An 18,249-nucleotide genomic window follows, 5' to 3' on the forward strand; every position below is an offset into this window, starting at 1 on the left:
AGAGGAGAATGGACTAAGACTTCCATCATGTGGAGTTCCTTGGTTGGGGCGTTCCATGTTCTCAACTTAAGATCAACGCGGGAATAGGAGGTGATTATGTTCCGTTTAAAATAAATTTTTATAACGACGCTTAGACAAAACTTGCTTTTTCACTTTTTAAGAGTCGAGAAAAAGCTAAAGATGACTCTAGTCTCCTTCGATGTTTTAACGAGCCCGAAGTGACAAATGCTCGGATGGACTTTTTCAGTTATAGAGTTTGAAAAAGGCCAAAAGAAACTGCTCTGGAGTTCTAGGCAGAGGGTGTGCCAAACCTTTCGCAAAACCACAGAATACGTTTTATGGTACGAGTGGTCGATCTTCGTGAATGCTGTGTTCATTGCATTGCGATCAGTAGGGCGGCCGACACGGTTTCCTATGGATAAAGGCTTTGATCCTATAGGGGTCTCCCAATATATACGCGACGGTACGTGGGAGCACAAGTCCGTATTGATACTTATCGCTTCACCGTGGAGGAATCAACCAACCACTCAACGCTAAGATATCACGTTTAACGACGCCGGAACACGTCTCTAGCTTAGACCTCTAGATGTTTGCGTTATGTTTCAATGCGTTGTTATGTAAATTCAATTTATTTTAAGGTTGATCTTGTTTAGCAGTTTTCCTTTATGGATCACCACGAGATGTATAGAAACACTCCTGAATGCAATCTAAGATGATAAGCAAGCTTTTCAATCTTTCAACTTTGAAAACCTTAACTACTGAGGGAGAAGGAAGATAACACCTTTTCACACAGATCATAGAGCACACACTAATGCACTTTCCTAAATCAACATGCAAACTGTCATAATGCACATGCACAATGCAATTATTTCTTTTCTCTTTCTTAATGTTGATGAAATGCAAAAAGAAAGCTGTTGTATAACTTTGAATTCAATTTCAAGCGAAAGCAAACAAGTTTGTCCAAAATCGAAAGACACCTTACGATTCACTTGTTTCGACACTTAGAAATATATAAATTCAAACCATATAACGAAAGCGACAAACTCAATCAGCTATGAACAACAAATAAACTAACTCTTAAGATCAGAACGACACTTAATCACAGGTCTAGATCTAAGAGGTCAATGCAAGACTGGTTCACTTTCGTTATGGGAAACAGAGAATGACACAAGAAATACAAAAGAACAAACACAGTTTCTTTATACAACTGAGGCGGAATAATGACAAAGGAAGATGGTTTCAGATAGGCCTACTGACTGGCAACAAACAACAAAAACAACAGTGAAAACAAGGCAAGACACAGCAAGAAACCCCAGTAGCTCAAGCCAAGACTGGTCCAGCGCAGGTGTAACACTGCCTGTTTGACCTTCAGCGCAGGTAGCCCCTTCGGGAACTGCGCTGAAATGCAGACAGCCTTTGTACAACCTGCAATGAAGAACGAGACTTTCGTCCGTCTTGGTTTCCGGGTCACAGATTGCTCAAAATTCACAGTTTTTGCTCAAATCAGAAGTTATCAGTCAAGGACATGCTAAGGGATGTAAAGGAGGATGAAAAGCTATCACTAAGAGCTTATTAGAGTCCTTGTGGATCAGCTCTTCAAATCATAAACTTGCCCAGAAAACTGAGCTAGAGTAGCTGCCCTCTACTTTGTGTTTGATAGATTCAAACACAGTTCGATTCGGTACTCCCTTTGTTTATGAAATGAATAGCAAAAAACCACAAACAACCAACAAGATACGTTCCCCAGCGGAGTCGCCAATTTGTTGGGGGGAAAAGTATCTAATGCAGAATGCCTCTATCCCACTCTGAAGGTGATAGTACTTCAGCAACAACTGAATGCAAAGCTATTCAAAGTTTCTTCTTTATGAGATGAGAGAGGGAAGAAAAGGATGATCTACTAACCGTTATCTTGCGCTAATAGTTGATCCAGTCTTCACTCCTTGCTGCTTGCTCCTAGCTCCTTGCCCTTTCACCGGCCCAGCTACACACAGATCCTGTAAAAGCACAAGAAAAGGAAACTACAAGAAGCATACATCCATAATCGATTATAGGATTAGCATAAATCAAATATACAAGCATCTATTCATCATAAAGACACATGCATATAGAAGAACCTCAAATACTTTATTGATAATAAAAGTAAAGTTCTGAGAGAGTTACAACCACAATGGGCCCAATCCAGCAACACCTCCCAGCTGAAAGAAATCTCCTCTTCACCTCCTTCAAGCAAAACACCCAATAGCTCTATACACAAACCAACAACACTTCCTTACTTGCACAAAATTCCCACCTCCTTAGACCTCATGAGAGAGCTCTATATATAGGAGATTTGGAGAAAGGATGAGTCAGCTTGAGGCTGGCATGAAGCTGACTAGTGTCGTCTCCCACTTTAGTTAATCTTCAGTTCTTGAGTCCACTTGGAGAATCTTGCTTCCACTTGGAGATCAAGACCCTCTTACTCATCACTAGGCGAATTCCTTGACCCAAGTGTCAGTTTGGAAGCTTCCTGGGCAGTTGACACCTTGCAGAATGACTGTGCCACTTGGCCAATCTCACCCAGCGCAGGTAGCCTTCATTAGTTTTGACCTTCAGTGCAGGTACAAGGAGGAGCAGTTGACATTCAGCGCAGATGCTCAGTGGAGCAGCTGACATGATCCAGAAATAGCCTGTTTTTGAGTGTTTTTAGGTGGAGAACTGATTTTCAGTGCTGTGGTTTGCAGACCTTGTTCCTCTAAGGGTAAGAACAACATGTTTAGGGACTTTGGATCCCTCAGATTATTGACATTTCATGCTCCATGCTGCTAGGCACAAAAATGTCTATAACAAACTTTCATGGTTGGTTCATGGTATTAGTCTGACAGTTTTTGATCCTATGGTTTTGGTCCGTGGTATTGCATCCAAAAGTGTTGATCTCATGCACTTTCATGGTTGGTTCATGGTATTAGTCCGACAGTTTTTGATCCTATGGTTTTGGCCCGTGGTATTGCATCCAAAAGTGTGGATCTCACACACTTTCATGGTTGGTTCATGGTATTAGTCCAACATTCTTTTGATCCTATGGTTTTGGACCGTGGTATTGAGAAAGGACTAAGTCTATAAAAGAGGAAGGAGATCATTTGGCAAGGCATCTTTTGATTAATTGAATATCTGATAAAGTGCTAGATCTGGAATACGGTGATTGGGTTATGGTGCAGATCTAGATCTGAATAAAGAAGGAACCTCAGCGCAAGGAGAAGGATAAGTTCTATTGATGGGTCAAAATCCTAAGGCTACAATAGTGGTATCTCTATATGATTTTTATCTGTGATATGTGGTGCATGCTTGATCTATAAATCTGATAAGCTGGGTTAACTAATATCTGAATGTTTGAAAGAATGAATTTATAGATCTATACGTAGGTTTCTGTTGGTGAAGTTGCAGAATTTACTTGAAATATGTTTTAGCTATTTTTATCTATTACTGCGATGTTCAAGGTTATGATTTGATATCTGGTTGCTGTGTGTTGATAAAGTATTAATTCAGCTTATGCACAAGGAAGCTGGTTGATTGCAGATCTATTTGATACTTGATGGATCAAGATCTTAAGGATTGGAATGTTTATCATTATCTGGTTTGATAGGCTAGATCTGAATTATTGACGTATGTTTTATGAATGGTATGATCTGGGTATGTCTGATGTATGGAACAACTGCAAAGTTATAAGGAAATATTTGTAGATCTGTATGCGGGTTGGCTTTGGTGAAAGCATTGATTCAGTATTGGGTAATTCAGAGATTGATGATGCTAGTATTGATTGATTATGAGCTTCAATGATATTAGTGGGTCCAGTATGAAAATTGGATGAAACGTGGCCTTTCAAATTATGATGTTGTGCTTCAGTGTATCCAGTCTGAAAATTGATGAAACGTGGTACCTGGAGGAAGAAAGAGAAGGTTGTAGCCTTCGGTAGGTCCACACCTACGTACTAGTACATCAGCTAGTACAATAGCCAAGGGGGTGGTAGCTCCCTTCTAGTAGCATCTGGAAAACAAGTAAAGGTTGGAGAATCTCAGTAGGTAGCAGCCTGCGCAAAGGGGGTTGTAGCTCCCTTCTAGGAGAGTCTGGAGAACGAGAGAAGGTTGTAGCCTTCTGCAGGTAGAAGCCTGTGTACTGGTATAAGTCTGCACCAGTACAGAACTATTGTAAAAGGTATTTCTTATTAAAGAAGATTGAGACGACTTGCAGCAGGTGGTTTTCACCCACATTGGGTTTCCACCTTACATCATGGTGTTCATGTGTGCTTCTTGTGTGTGATGATCTGTTCTATTTTACTGCTCTGGTTTACTGCTCATATGGTTAATAATGTTCTGATTCACTCATTAGAGATCAACTAACTGAATCATATGTTTAATGGATATATACTTGTTGCATCACATATGAATCTTAATATGGAAAGAGAAAAAATTATATTGATATGATAATACTAATTCACCCCCCCCTCTCAGTATTATTTCCAACAGACCTTTCCTATAATATCTCACATCAAATCACAAGATCCCGAAATGGCCTTTCCTGGTTGCAGTCAACCTCTGACAGATATGTCACCTATACTAAAGTGACACAAGAAACAGGATTTTCATAATGTATGACACAAATTTACGTCATTAAAGATGGTGTGACCCACCATAAGCCATATGGATTAGATAGGTAGTTGTTTGCAGGGGAAAATAAAGTGGAAAGATAAGTAAGGTGTAGGATGATTTTCATGAGATCTAACCAATTTTGGGAACAAAAGGGTAATCACAACAAATATGCACAACTGTGGAATCATTAAAATAACCTATATCATTAATGTTTGTTCACAAAGCTATCAATGAAATAGTGATCCTCATTAATCTTTAGTGAAAAGCAGAGAATATCAAGACAAAGTGTGCTAAAATAGTCTATAGTTGTAGCTAATACATGTAAAAATTACCTTAATGCCTTTCTTGGAAGTTGTCTAAATCAAATCATGTTGGAACTATTTTTCTACAAGAATACAAATACACATAAGAACCATTAGACTATATTCTCAAAAGGTTGTTCACGAAAACCCTAGTTGGTTATTAGAGCATGATAAAATTTATCTCCTATCATATCTTCACTTTTATATATAAACTCTTATGTATGCAAGTTTATCCTTTTAGGATCTGAAGCACCCATGAAAGTGCCTCTGCATATCATTGATCAAATAAAATAGTTTGAAAACAGTTGAATTAATACATGAATACACATTGAGAAACAAAATATGCATGGCATGTTGGCAAAATATCGAGTATAACAACAATTGTTATGCATAACATCAATAAATTAAATTATTGGGACAAGAGACAATTATCCTTTTATATCATAAGCCTTTCTAATTCCTTCAAATCCACTCCAAGGTGCACCAAAGACATCATTTCAACTAGATTGTCTTCTTGCAAAAATTTATAGTGGTCATCAAATACATTAAAGGTACACACAACCATAGTTCTATAGATGTTCTAGGAATACCAAATCCACTCCATTCCCTCCATCTATATTAAAGGTTCCTGAATCTATGAAAATTTGAAACCCATCCCCCTGTCAAAATTGGCACAAAGAAACTAGCAAGGGCACCCACAATAAAGAATAACATGCATATAAGACAACACTTAGCACATTGTTATGAAACCAGCTCACAAAAAGATATAAAAGAGAGATCCACGCCTTAGAATTCAGACTCTTCGAGGGGGAAACCTCCTTTACATTACATAAATGAACAATTCTTGGATGATACAAATGACAAAACCTCCTTTCTATATATAGGAGTCTAAGGAGTCACAATATAATCCAGCCGACCTAACAATAATAATATAAAGCCACAAAAATAACAATAGAGGGATTCTATGGGGCACAGAAATAACAATATGGGGGTAATAGGGGCACAACAATATAAATAGGGGGTATAACTACAATAGTAATGGGGTAATCACTAGTATTATAGGGACCCAACATGCCCCTCTCCTTCAAAAAAGTGTTGTCCTCAACGCTTGAGCAGTTCTGGATACTTCTGCATAAAATTCTCATCCTCCCACGTGGAATCTTCAGCGGATAAGTTCTTCCACTTGATAAGATACTCTGAAATTGATCGATTTCGTAGCTGTCGAGTTCTTGTTTCTGTGATTTCTTCCGGTTCCAATATAATTTTTCCTTCCTCGTCAAGTTCTGGCAATATTGTTTGAATTGGGAGCTTGTCACCTATAACCTTCTTTAAACATGAAACATGGAAAACTGGGTGCAATCGAGAAGCTGCAGGAAGCTCCAATTTGTATGCCATAGTACCAATCTTTTCCAACACCTTGTACGGACCATAATACTTTGGTGATAATTTATTATCCTTCTTAGCTTGCTTTAGGGACATTTGCTTATATGGTTGTAGCTGTAGGAATTCCTAATCACCTACATCAAAACTTCTTTCACTGCGATGTTGATCTGCCTGTTGTTTCATTCTATTTTGTGCCAACACGCGGTTATATTTTAAGAGTTGGAGGACTTGTTGCTGATGTTCGATGTGATGTTCCACTGCCTGAACCTTAGAATTTTCTCTTAAATATGATGTGATGGATGGTGGTTGATACCCATAAAGTGCCATAAATGGGGTCATTTTTGTTGCTGTATGGAAGGAAGTGTTATACCACCATTCAGCCAGAGGCAACCATTTGACCCATTGTGTTTGTTTATCAGATACAAAGCAACGAAGATATCCTTCCAAACATTTGTTTACTATCTCAGTTTTCCCATCAGATTGAGGATGATAAGATGAGCTATGAGCTAACTGAGTACCAAGACAAGAAAATAATTCTGTCCAAAAATATCTAGTGAAAATGGGATCTCGGTCACTTACAATAATCTTTGGGTTTCCATGTAGCTTTTGAACTGTTTCCATAAATGCAGTAGAAACTGTACTGGCTTTAAATGGATGTGATAATGAACAAAAGTGTGCATACTTGGTAAGTCTGTCAACTACCACCATGATGACACTCTTTCCCTCAGACTTGGGTAAACCTGTGATAAAATCCATTGAAACCTCTTCCCAATGTTGGCTTGGAATGGATAAAGGTTGTAATAGACCTGGTGTCTTAATTGTTTCAACTTTATTTTGCTGGCAAACCAAACATTCCGCCACAAACTTTTGAATATCTGATTTAAGGCCATCCCAAAAAAATTCCTTCTTAACCCTGTGGTAAGTTTTTAAAAATCCTGAGTGCCCTCCAAAGGGAGAAGTGTGCAATTCCATAAGAATCTTTTTTTTTAGCTGGGAATTCTTACAGAGGTATAAGTGATCTTTGTACCATAACGAATCATTTTTCCAGCTAAATGTATCAGAAGTACTGGAATCTTGTTGTAGCTTTTGAATAAGTGCCCACACTTCTTCGTCGTTCTTCCATTCCTCCCTTGCTTCGTTTATCCAATCTGGTTGGATAATAGAAATGGCACACAACAATGCTTCCACATCCTCATCCTTTCTTGAGAGTGCATCTGCCACCACATTTTGCTTCCCTTTTTTGTAGATGATTTCAAAGTCATAACCCAACATCTTTGTGACCCACTTTTGTTGCTCTTCAGAGGATAATCTTTGTTCTAAAAAGTATTTAAGGCTATCATGATCTGTTTTTACCTTGAAGTGTCTTCCCATTAGGTATGGTCGCCATTTCTTAAGTGCATGGAGTATTGCCAACATTTCCTTCTCATAAATAGCTTTGCTTAAAAACTTTCCCTTGATTGGACGACTTTCAAAAGCAATGGGTCTTTCATCTTGCATTAGAACAACACCAATTCCATTTCCTGAAGCATCACATTCCACAATAAAGGTTTTTGTGAAGTCCGGCGTAGCTAAGACCAGTGCTTGGAACCTTGCCTCTTTAAGATGTTCAAAGGCCTTTGTTGCTTCCGAAGTCCATGAAAATGAATCTTTCTTCAATAATGTTGTTAGAGGTGCTGCTATTCTCCCATAATTCTTAACAAACTTGCGATAATACCCTGTCAACCGAAGAAATCCTCGCAGATGCTTTATGGATGTGGGGATTTTCCATTCCTTAATGGCTTTAATTTTGCTAGGGTCTACCTTAACTCCTTCATGAGATACAATATGACCCAAATATTCCACCTCCTGGACTCCAAAGAAACATTTGGATCTTTTTGCATATAATTGTTTCTCCTCCAATACTTGTAACACCCTGTCAACATGTTCAACATGATCCTTCCAAGACTTGCTGTAGATTAGTATATCATCAAAAAATACTAACACAAATTTTCTAAGGAATGGTTTGAAAATTGAATTCATCAATCCTTGAAATGTTGAAGGTGCATTGGTAAGGCCAAAAGGCATGACCAAAAATTCATAATGGCCCTCATGAGTTCTAAATGCCGTTTTTAGAATGTCTTCAATCTTCATTCTAATTTGATGATATCCTGAACGAAGATCCAACTTGGTGAAGTAAATTGATCCAGGTAATTCATCCAGTAATTCATGAATAACAGGAATGGGGAACTTATCTTTAATAGTGAGCTTGTTGAGCTCCCTATAATCTGGACACATGCGCCCTGATCCATCCTTCTTGTGCACCAATACTACTGGAGCTGAGAAAGAACTTTGACTCGGTTGAATTATACCAGCCTATAGCATTTCTGCAACCATACGTTCAATTTCACTTTTTTGGACATATGGATATCTGTACGGCCTGATGTTTGGAGGAACACTTCCTGTAATCAGATGAATAGCATGATCATGATCACGCATAGGTGGGAGACCTTTGGGAGTCTCAAATACCTTGGAATGATTGTCCAGGACTTTTTGGAGATCTGGAGAAATATATGATTCCAATGTGGAAACATCTAGCGAACATAATTGTGCAATTACACCTCTTTGCTCCTTTTTTAGAAGCTTTGTCATGCCATTAGAGCTGATTATCTTTCTTGGTTTCCCTGCAATACCCCTTAATTCAACTTCCTTTCCTTCCACAGAAAATTTCATGAAAAGTTCTTGAAAATTAAAAGCTATTGTACCCAAGGATTGTAGCCATTGGACTCCTAGTACAACATCAGCACTTCCCATTGGAATGGAAAGAATTGGGCTAGTCAATACATATTCTCCCATGGATAGCTTGATATTATGGCACTTTCTAGAACAATTTGTTGGTCCTCCATTTGCAATCATCACTTGACACTCCGGTGCTGGATATAGGAAGCAATTAAATTCTTTTGCTACCCTACAATGAATAAAATTGTGGGTGCTTCCTAAATCAATCAACACTATTACCTTTTTCTTCTTGATTTGTCATTCTATCTTGATGGTTTGAGGAGTGGTAATTCCCGCCAATGCATTACAAGATATGGTCGGATTTATTTGTTCTTCATCTAGGCTTTGTTCCTGGAATATATCCTCTTCTTTTGACCTTTCTTGCTCCTTTTCTTCTTCCTCTTCACAATCTATGTAGAATAATTTCTTCTCAGCACACTTATGACCTTTTGTGTATTTGCTATCACAGTTGTAACAAAGCCCTTTTGCTCTTTTTTCTTCCAATTGTTTTGGTGTCAACCTTGTAGGTTGTGGAAGACTATGGGCAACAACACTTCCGTCTTTATAGTTGTGAATGGTATGCTTCCTAGTTGCCATAATTTTGATTTCCATTTTTCTTGCTAACCTGAATGCCTTCTCTAATGAATCAGGCTCCCAAAGGCGCATATCATGTTGGATATTATCCTTTAAAGACCCTATGAACACATCAATCCTATGCTCCTCTGGAATATCTTTTACCCTTATGTTCAATTTTTGGAACTCCTCAATGTGCTCCATTATTGAACCCTTTTGTTTGAAACTTATCAATTGGCTAAAAAAAGTGTTGCTTTTTGTATCCTCATAATGTGCTATCAATTCTTCCGTAAAAATTTCCCAAGTGATAAATTGTATATGAGAACAAAGCCATTGATACCATACAAACTAATTTGGTTCCAAATAAAAAGTTGCCATACGTACCTTTTGTGTGTTTTGCACATTATTGAGATCGAAGAATTGCTCCATCTGTAATATCCATGTGGCGGGATCCTTGCCATCAAACTTCCTCATATCGATTTTTGGAACATGGTGAGTCTTCAATCCAACATTAGAGTCTATGGAATCATGATTAACGTTTCTTTTTTTCTCATCATGAGTTTCCTTTACTACCTTTTCACCATTAGTGACCCTTTCTTGTAGCAACTTCTTCAATTCTTCCATGTCTGTCTTCAAATCTATCTTCAAATTTGCCATCGAATCCTCCATCTTAGCTTCCATGCCCTTTATCTTAGATTCCACGCCATTTACCTTAGCTTCTGTTAGCTTTTGTGAGCGTGACATTTGTTGCACTTGTTCTTGTAATTTTTATATATCATGTAGCATTTCTTCCTCTTCTTCATGGTCATGCTAGAACTTTCAGGTTCCTTACTAGGTGTTTCCATTTTCTTTCCTCGGGGCATCAGTTACCGATGATAATGCTTTACTATGCCCTTTGAATTCCGTTAAACAAAGTTTACACAAAAATTAAAAAAAAAACTACACACATTTTTTCACTTTATAGAAGCCTGATATTGAATCTGATGTATCTCTGTAATTTCGGATCATCCAATTCTAAAATTGCTACCTGTAGTATTCTTCTGTGTTCTCTTTCCAATGCCACAAGTCTGAGCCAAATTGGATTCTACAAGGAAGAGTTATGTGAAATATCCCACAGTGACTTGCTTTTAGACTGGTTCAGTAGAGCGAACTTGTACGATGGGCCACGAGTCCCTGTTTCAACCTTTGAATCTGAAACACACATACAAGAAACTACAGTCCGTGCTCTTTCAATACCTTCTTACAAAATTTCAATCCGATCCCCAGAGAGAAAGTTATGACGATTTTTCCTAGGTCACTTGTTTTGAATGTAATTCAGGAGTCTGCAAAAAGACCAACTTCCTCAAAGTATATCTCCGCAAATATCACGCGAAAAGATCTGAAATTCAGGCCCAAGGTTCAGCGTGATTTCTTCTCAAATGGGTGTTTTTTTCGACTTCTGAAACGTCACAGAAAACAAGTTATAGCGAAAATGCCACGATGACCTGTTTGGAGCAGCGAAACCCTAGAATCCAAAGCTCTGATACCAAATGTTATGAAGCCAGCTCACAAAAAGATAGAAAATAGAGATCCACGCCTTAGAATTCAGCCTCTTCAAGGGGGCAACCTCCTTTACATTACATAAATGAACAAGTCTTGGATGATACAAATGACAAAACCTCCTTTCTATATATAGGAGTCTAAGGAGTCACAATATAATCCAGCCGACCTAACAATAATAATATAAAGCCACAAAAATAACAATAGAGGGATTCTATGGGGCACAGAAATAACAATATGGGGGTAATAGGGCACAACAATATAAATATGGGGTATAACTACAATAGTAATGGGGTAATCACTAGTATTATAGGGACCCAACACACAGATCTGAAATCATGCTACTAAGGTCTTGGGCTTATAAATCCATTTGCAAAAATTATTTTCCCACATTTGGATAATCATATCCCATTTTCCTCACATGTTTCTTGAAAAGAAAAGGAATTCCTAAGAATTTAAAAATCTGGCTTGACTTGAACCAAACCCACCCTTGTGTTTTAAGTAAATATAGAATCTTCTATGAGCTCTACCTTTAAGTCAATCGAGCATGTTTTGTGAGCTCTACCTATAGTAATAGGTTTTCACTCATTGATTGTTTAGAGCTAAGGGCCTTGTAGAAAATTCCTAAGTAATCTATAACACATTATCAATTGACTCCAATCTAAAACAATGAGCTTTAACCCATTCAAAAAATTATTTGGACATGGTTTATGCAGATGAATCCACTTTAATGACACCTTGCTTGACCCTATGAGATATCAGGCATACACTGGCCTCTATTTGGCAACTTGGTTGGAAAAGGATTAACTTTGGTTTACACTCTTCAAGATAGAGGCAAGGTTAGGTCTTGGTGAATAATATCTTAAAATCCTTTAGAGAAATTGGCTCAAATGCGACAGGTAGAATAAATGGATACCATGTCATGGTGTAAGTTTTTTCAAAGGTATTTTTGATGACAATGATGTTATGTCCATAATGACTGGGCCAATGTCTTCATAGATTGCAATAATATTGGCGATGATGAACCACCCTTTGGTGAAACAATTCTACCCAAGTTTGATAATAATCATGAGAATATGCTTGATTATGAGCACCAAGCTTTGTAAGACTATTACATGTGGCATTCAACAGAGTGATAGGCTTCCAGCTCATAGTCACTTTGGAATCATTGGGTTTGGGTATAATCTTGATAATACCTTTCTTTAAGTTGGTTCTCATTGATTGCTCTTGTGATGGATTCTTTGTAAACCTATAAAAAATGTTTGGATTGACAAAGTACTAGGTAGCATTATAGAATTCACACTGGAATCTATTTAATCCCAAGACTTACCATCATCATTGATCATGTTTGAGAGGGTAGCAGCTATCTTACCCAAGGTCAAAGACTAGTCACATAATATTCTTTGTTCTTAGTCCTTGAAATTGAAAATTCTTTTGTAGGGAGAATTAAGAAGTAAAATGTTTTTCAATTTCATATTTTAAGCCTACCCTTGGTTGATTTGATAGTGGATATTATCTTCAAGCCTTATTTTGAATATAGATCCCCTAACAATCCTTGCACTATGATATTCTGCAGATGATTAGATCATAAACAATCATACAAACGGAAATTGTTTTCCATTGAGAAGAATCTATATACCCCTCTCAAGGTCTAGCAAGGCAAGGACATGGATTGAAAAGAATATATACTCTTCTCCAAAGAATATATATGTGTTATCCATGAGGTTAATGCTATACTATCTTGAGGAAGAACAAAAGGCTTGGGTTAGATCTAGTAGTCCAAAGGGAATATCTCCTATTGCCAGTCTAATTGAGGGCTTTCGCGAGCATTGGGGCTCTGGGTTCCAATTATACAATAATACCTTTCAAGACCTTGTGGTAGACATACAAGAAGAAGAAGCTCCCACCTCTCTTGAAGATGATAATAATATCAATCAAAAAGACCCTCCAAATTCATAAGATTATTTCTTGATGGACAAGCTACTTGTGACCAACGTGGCCCCACATTAAACCACATGCTCATCAAATAAAAACTATGTGCTGATGTATCTGTCCTAGATTCTATGAATGATTTGCATGAAAACAAGGATCATGATAATGATTTTCACCATTGTGAGGATGGCAGTCATGATTTCCTACATGACAAAGTGATAAACAGAGGAAATGAAGAATTTTTTAATATTTCCACCAATGATACAACCCATATGCAGTTCTAGACAAGTAGAAACCATGTTTCTACCCCAAAAGATCAACCATATGAAAAGGATGATGAATATCATAATTCCCTTGCTGATAATTTAAATCGTGAAAACACTTTTGAGGTCACAGAAATATAGTTCAATCACACTAATCCTATTTTCATAGACAATGAAATTAAGGGAGCTATATACTTTCATGGTAATATACTTAGCACCTTAACATTTCATTGTGAGTTTGAGGAGTAATGTAACCCCCATGTTGCACTTTGAAATCATGATCGTGTAGGAAATAAATGGACGTAATCATGATTTCCTACAATTTGAGGTTAATAAAATCAAAAGGTTCTTCAAATCCAGCAAAGTAATAAAGTGACCATTATTATTATCTGAGTGAAGAAACAATTAATCTTATAGTTCAATCCTCAAATATCCTATATCATTGAATCCGACAGTCCTACTATTTTTTATGCCTACAATCTAAATTTATTCCTCAACCCTGATGTATAGGGAAGTCTCTTAATTTTACTATCAGTACTCACCTGGAAGAAAATGTTATTGACATATGTGATGTATATTCCTTGGTAGACAAACAAAGGGTATGTTATAAACACACAATTATTGAAACTTTCAGTCATACCGATCCATTTCCACCTCTAGATGGCTCTATTGTTGACAATAACAACATTGGACAACCCAGAAGATAACATGTAATGGAACCCTTTATGACATATACAATTACAGTTCTGAGAATGAAAATGATGTCAATAAAATAATTGATGAAGAATACATGCTTGACCAAATAAAAATTTTCTCTCTAGAACACATAAAATGCAAAGATGTTCTCTTCTTCATGAACATGTGGACAATCATTCATGCACTAGAATTTTAAAAGGAAATGTATAGAACGAACCTATAAGAAATCCACATGATGTCAATTCCGAGGGACAATTTCGGGGCCTATAAAAGGTGCACTCTGGAATGATCGATGATATAGGTCAAAATGATCTTGGAACTAGCAAAGTATGTTTTCTAACCCTAGTAATAAACATGATTTGGCTACTCTGACCAATCAGCTTATGGGGTTTAGGGTTTGATGGTGATACAAGCACCGTTATGAAGTGTTGTGTCTATGTATCAATTTCTGGGAATTATATTTCATAAAAAAACTATAGGATGTTACTTATAGCGGACCACTATAAAATAATCAGGTTCGATCTTTCTAATTCCCCTCACTGTGTGTTCAATTTTTGAATGAGAAACGACTATTTGTGGGTATTATTGGTCTTTCAAATCAAATGTGCATGAACTTGAAGGCTCTAATTTTTCAATGGCAATAGGATGAAGTTAAATCGACAAAAATGGACCTTAAAAAAAAATTGTGTACCATTACTTGGGTCAAACGTATTGGTCCATTCGTCACAGCAATTACACAATAGTAGAAACATCGAAACACCTCAAGTCTCTAAACAAAGAATCTGGGGTAAACTCATTGACTCCATATGACAACAATATTAGAGGTGGACATTAGAAATACCATGTAACATCCAATGGGAAAATATATTTTATACACGAAAACAAATGCAGTCGAGTACTTTCTAATGTTAGAACCCTAGAAAATTATGGAAGACGTACTCGTTCATTTTGATTAAAGGTCAAAATATTGATTATAATATAGTGCAAGGAAATTCCAAAAATCTCTTAATTGGAGACAAAATACAGTTTCTATTAATATGTGTCCAAAGGTAAACAACTACATTCATACATGAAAGAAGGAATTCTATGAACTAATCAATACTTCCTAACAACTATAACCCATTCCAAAAATTAAAAAAATGGCATTTCATCTAAGGATACTAAAAATAAAATGGAAGTAAAAAGTGAGTGAACTGACCAAAAAAATTAAAACGGGTTCCCAATAAGATATTCTCAAAGGGAATCTATTCAAGTTCATTCATATTCTCAATGTAGACAATGACATGAAAACTTTGTAGTTTGTAACTAGGGAATACAAGAGCACAATGAGGATGCAAAAGAAATATATTTTTAACTTGAAAGTTATCTAGTTTAAAGTGCATGATTCTAATCAATACCAAATAAAGAAGTGCAAGCTGTGGTAATCATGTCAAGATTCCTGTAGCAAGAGCAGCAACCAAACCAGTCGTATATCCTGAAAATGCATGCCAAAAATACTTGTTGCCCCTCATAACAAGAAATTTTGTATCATTGCTAAGATCCCTATTCTTTCAGTAATCAGAACAAAGCACTAAAGCGAGGAGTATCCCTGGAATTTCCTGAATTGCGGTTCAATATAAAGTTTAAATAATGAGTAGGTGGATGTGAATAAGGTGCTCACTATTTATGAGTCCTAACTTTCAGTAAACCGCGACATCCATAGAAATATTGTTCATAATAACATTTGTGTAAAAAATAAACTAAATAAAGTGTTCAAAAAAAATGGTGTCTTCCCAATAAAAATGCACCAACTACAAAAACAATCCTCTGATGGTTTAAACAAATGAAAGAACGCGTTAAATAGTTAATATTGAAAGAGTTAATGACAAGTTAAGAGAAAAGACTTCATTCTGGAGTAACAATGAAGTAAAGTAACTCTCTTTATTGGAGATATTATACACAAAATTTTCTGAACCTGAACAGGTATTGAATATCTTATAAATAAAGTTTGGTGTGCCCAAATGGGCCCAAAATGTATCTCATGTATGTAGTTAATCTCTTACAAGGACCCTATGTCCATTGATCAAGTCACTATAATACTAAAATAGTAAATAGTTATATCATGGCCAAATATTGCATGTTAGGTTCTTGAACAAATATTGTTTGATAAACAAAGCTGGAATAAAATATTATACTGGAATATACTTGATGAAACAACTAAAATCTGAAGCCACCTAACTATTATATCTTTATAAATTATTCCAAACAAAAATATAGACAAGAATATAAGAAAATCATTGTTTTGAAAATGCGGAAGATGAAGAGGAAAAGAAACCATATCGGAGCTCTGATGGTTGGCAACAATTGAGTTATTATGGCATTGTTGCCAGGCACCTGACATTAAGGGTTAACCTCCACAGCTCGCGAGACTCTGTCCAACCTTACCTCCTTCTCACGAGCTCTTTGGCATTTTCCATTCCTGTGGTCATCCTGCCTTCCTCGCAATCTGTAACCACCATCGAATGTTTTCTTGTCGGTTGCAATGGACGTGGACGAGGTGGACTATACCAAGGACCCCAATCCCCATGAGGTCATTTGGTCTCACCATCACGCCATGTCGGACTCTAGTCTCTTTGTTACATTAGTGCGACCTTTCTTCACTGCTATCTCTGCAGTCACCGACCTGGGCCATTTGTGCCCCATCCTCCATCCTCTATCAAAATCGAAGACGCCTCTAGCTTGGACTACCCACCGCTTTCCCTGGGTACCTTGAATCTCCTCAGTACCTGCTTGCAACTGCCACCCACTTTCAACACACCATTTCCATATCTACCCCACATCTCCACCCTCCCCTACTACCCTTCCTCCTCTGGCATCCCCCCTCTTGGGACTCCTACCTACCCTGGCCCTGTACTATCTAGTAGCACCCTTAACCCTAGTGACCCATCTCCCAGCACCCCTATCTGTTTTGGATGCTTTAGCTCCCCTCTCCCAAACCCTAAATTGACCCCATCCACCCTTGAGATGGTTAACCAGGGCATACAGGAACATCTTTGGGACTATCTGACGGCTCGCAGATTTGACCAGCTAAAGAAAGGAAGGTGCCTAAAATATATCGATAGGGACATAAACCTAACCTTGGGCAAAGACCTCTTGATGGGGGAAGTTGTTGATACAACCAAGAAGGTCTTGGTGGGCCGAGTTCGAGGGCATAACTATACTGTGGAGAGACTACATCTCTGGACCTCGAAGATTTAGGGTTATTTACTCAAAGAATTACCCACCATTCGAGTGCTTGCATGAGGATGGTTTTCCCTTCATTTCCAGAGGGAAGAGTACACTGACTAGATACTCTATAGATTCTAATATATCGAATTAGCCCTTATTCTGCTGAAAAGATGGGATACCTTATTTGATCCTGAGAGGGAATAGATGGGAGCTGGCCCGATTTAGGTTTGATTACCAGACCTTCTGATGCAATACTAGACTGCAGTCATTTTTAAGTGCATAGGCAATGCACTAGGTACCTATTTGGAACATGATCAGTCCTATGAAATGTCAGGGAATATGACTATGGATCACATCCTCGTTCATTTGGACACTAGAGAACGCCTGGAGGAAAAGATTACCCTACAATGGAGAAATTTCTCTCGCTGACAAAATATTGATTACGAAGGCGTTCCATTCAGGTGTAGATGATGCCATAAGGTTGGACATCTTCTCAAAGAATTCCACTGCTCATGCCTACTACTCCAGCTACTACAAAGGGAACCAAACATTGCCAGATGGAAGACCCAATTGTGGATGAGCAACCCAAAAGTCCAGATAGTCCAAAGGATGTGGCTGGGGTCACCTATAAGCCATCCAATGCTTCCTAGATGATGCCAATCTCCCCTTCTATGACTATATCCCAGTCTGCTGCGAAGGCTACTCCTACATTGGGTACAATTTCTTCTCCATTATCCTCTGCAGTGAATTTTAATCAATAATTTTTTCTCATTGGAATTTTCTACATCTTCACCTTATTTAATTACCTTTCCCATTACTTGTGCACTTGATCACACATTACCTATCTTTTCTGACCACCCCCCTGGTTGTCCTTGGACAGGGGCTCCAACACAATCCTATTTCCCCATATACTTCGGGTTCATATTCCTACAACCTCCATTCCCACCACCAGGCAATCCTTGACTCACTTGGATTGGG

This window comes from Pinus tabuliformis, chromosome 8, assembly GCF_031772625.1.
Source record: "Pinus tabuliformis cultivar Carrire ecotype Pingquan chromosome 8, CPIR1, whole genome shotgun sequence".
Taxonomy (NCBI): domain Eukaryota; kingdom Viridiplantae; phylum Streptophyta; class Pinopsida; order Pinales; family Pinaceae; genus Pinus; species Pinus tabuliformis.